The sequence below is a fragment of the Pinus tabuliformis genome, chromosome 1_2 (assembly GCF_031772625.1).
Source record: "Pinus tabuliformis cultivar Carrire ecotype Pingquan chromosome 1_2, CPIR1, whole genome shotgun sequence".
Taxonomy (NCBI): Eukaryota; Viridiplantae; Streptophyta; class Pinopsida; order Pinales; family Pinaceae; genus Pinus; species Pinus tabuliformis.
This window is the reverse complement of record NC_142298.1, coordinates 173,369,415-173,372,620: the sequence shown is the minus strand read 5'-3', so window position 1 is coordinate 173,372,620 and position 3,206 is coordinate 173,369,415. Positions and strand designations below refer to the sequence as shown.

Genomic DNA, 3,206 nt, shown 5'->3' with positions numbered 1-3,206 from the left:
TCATTCACCAGATTTCTGAAGCAGTTGTGTTTTTTTTTTAAAGTGATCTAATTTGGCTCCGTGAAAATGCTAGATTGCTAATTACAAATCCAGATATGTTGCATATGTCAATATTGCCATCACACAAATAGTTTGAGCGTATTTTTTCTAATCTCAGAATTGTGCAGTGTACGGAAGTAATCCAACTTTCATTATAAGTAGTGCAATGTTTGCGAATCCACGTGAACATGCCATGGAACTTGCTAATCTGCGAGAAGTAGAAGTGGTGTTAGAGGATGGAAGTCCTTGTGGCTCAAAGCTTTTCCTCCTCTGGAATCCTTCAGTCCGTTTGGACCATCAACAACCAGCAATGCAGAAGCCAAAGACACGAAAACATGTCAAAATGCAGGATACAGTTACTACAAATACAAATTTGAAATGTGCCAGTCCTATTGTAGAGGCTTCTCGCATCTTTGTGGAGTTGTTCCAGCATGGCTTGCGCTCCATAACCTTCTGCAGCACTCGCAAACTCAGTGAGCTCGTCCTCAATTATACGTGCGAGATTCTAAACGAGACGGCACCACATCTTGTCAATTTAATATGTGTGTATCGAGTCGGCTATACTGCTCAGGAGAGGAGAAAGATTAAGAGTGGTCTCTTTGGGGGAAATCTTCTTGGTGTTGCTGCAACCAACGCTTTAGAGCTTGGAATTGATGTGGGGAACCTTGATGCAACTTTGCACCTTGGCTTTCCAGGTAGTGTTGCAAGTTTGTGGCAGCAAGCTGGAAGAGCAGGGAGGAGAGAAAAGGCCTCACTGTCAGTTTATGTAGCATTTGAAGGACCTCTTGATCAACACTTCATGAAACACCCTCCTAAGCTTTTCTCAAGACCAATTGAACATTCTCAAGTTGATGCTCATAACCCACAGGTGGTAAAACAACATTTGGACTTGTAGCTGATCCACTGGCCTATAAATTTGAGAAAAGGAGCTTCGCATCCAATTCACAAAGAGGAAGACTTTTTTCCATTAGATATCAAGTCTGTATGGAGGGGATTAGAGCAATGTGTGGAGTTGGGTCTTACCAAATCTATTGGTGTGAGCAATTTCTCATGCAAAAAGATTGAAGATTTGTTGACATATGCCAACATTCCTCCTGCTGTCAATCAGGTCGAGATGCATCTCCTCTAGGATCATCTGGTACCTACTATGGGACCAATGCCGCTATGGAAAATACTGTCATTCGGGAAATTGCCAAAAGGTGTGGAAAGACTGTGGCTCAGGTTTTGTTGAGATGGGGATTGGAACAAGGAGTCAGCGTGCTGCCTAAAAGCTACAACAAGGGTAGAATAGCTGATAATTATCAAATTTTTGACTGGTCATTAACCAGAAATGATCATGAGAAGATTAGCGAACTTGAACAAAAGAAGATTGCGAGGAGAGACAAACTCATTAAACTCAACCACCAGCCCGTATAAAACCATTGAAGACTTATGGGATGGAGAAATCTAATTAACTCTTGAATGTGCATATCTTTACTTTTTAACTGGGGAGCCTAATGCAGTTGACAGTTTCTCAGTAATATTGATACATCACTTGCTTCCTTCCCTTAACCAATAGCACGAAGTGGGTGCCTGAATCTATTCTTGATACCTGTCATTAATTCTGCATAAGAAGTAATTATGCGTGATTTAATTTATAGTCTATAGGTGAATGTGTTGGGAATTTGATACCCCTTCTCTTTGTTGAATCGCATACAATAACTTCTCAAACTCGCCATGACATTTATTTGAGTGGTTGCCCCATCTCGTCTCAGACATTATAATTTAAAATTGAGGAGATAGTCCAGTAAAAATGGGAACTGGAGCGATCTCGCTATTTGCAGACATGGCTGTATCCCGTCGTTCATGGTGTCGGTCTTCCAACATCGCCCAGTACTGGTTTTCAAGATGGTGCTAGTGATCTCCTGGAGTCTTCAGATGAAACCGAAAATGATCATTGGGGCAATGGCATCAGCAAATCGCAGGCAGAGCTAGATTTCAAAAATTGGCTGCAAACGGTAAAGCAAAAGACCGTCCCTACCAATGCTAGCGATTTGACTAGCTTCCTGAACGAAATTACAACTACAGATGAAAAGCGTCGAATTTATGAGAGATGGGGCTTAAAATGCAAGATGTCATCATACTAGCAAATGAAATTGATGTAATTTCCGAATGATGAATGTAAAACAATCGATCTGCGTATTCATAATCCAAAATTTAATGAAAGTGGCATTATGTCTTAGGTGGCAGTCATTGCATACTTTGGCATTCGATCCAAAGAACATATGTGGCGGATTTGACCCAGATTTTTGCGTTAAAATATTGGAGACCTTTCCCCTTCTGTAAAGTGGCAAACGTATCTCCAGAAATTTGAGGGCGGTTGTGCAGGAATGTGCTAAGTGGCATTCAAGAAAGAGAATTTTTAGGCCTAAAATCAGCAAACTACATGATTCCAGGTTCCAAATTTAGCAAAAGAATAGGATTCAACTACCTATTTTCAACTTCAGTTATGTTTCAAGGATTGACAGTTACAGCTTCCGCCTCTCCATTTGTCTTTTGAGTGAAAATGTAACGCTGCTTATCTTCAGAAAATATGATTGGCTCTGGTCACTTAATGACTAAACAACTCCCCATTTGGATCGATTTTTTTTCTCATAGTGGAGCTTATTTATTTCATAAAAAATCATTTGTAAAGGGTTCTGAGTTCTGGGAAACGGTGGAGGAATAACTCAGCATTTGGCTCTACAGTTTTGACAGAGGATTAATTAAATGGTGCAACTCTGATTTATAAGATTCTTGCGGTATGAGTTTTTTGCATGTGTTTTTCCCTCTGTTTCATATGTATCATGTGTTGTTCTGCAGTCCATTCATGATTATTTCCAGCTGAATACTTTCAGGTGAGAAAGGTAGAATTCAGTCATTGCTCTGCCTTGAGGAAGTGTTAAAATTTTATGTGTTTTCTTCTGCCTGGAAAGGATTCATATATTAATGCCGTTTCCAGCTTTCTTAAAGTCTTTTCACCTCATGTAAATTCAATTTGATTGTTAAAACCTCATGGCTATCTCGCCTTATGAAATATCCTATGCCTTTGGTTAAATCTCTGCATCTTGCTGTCCTTGTCCCATACAGCCCAGCAACTTAGTCATTAAATCAAATATCCCTCATTCAAATTCATTTACTAGCCTAAA

At 39.8% G+C, this 3,206-nt stretch overlaps 1 pseudogene; it reads left to right on the top strand.

The window, feature by feature from the left end:
* Positions 1–205: 205 nt before the first annotated feature.
* LOC149205039 (7-acetyl-epi-neemfruitin B aldo-keto reductase-like) lies at positions 206–1,489 on the top strand (annotated as a pseudogene).
* Positions 1,490–3,206: the final 1,717 nt, after the last annotated feature.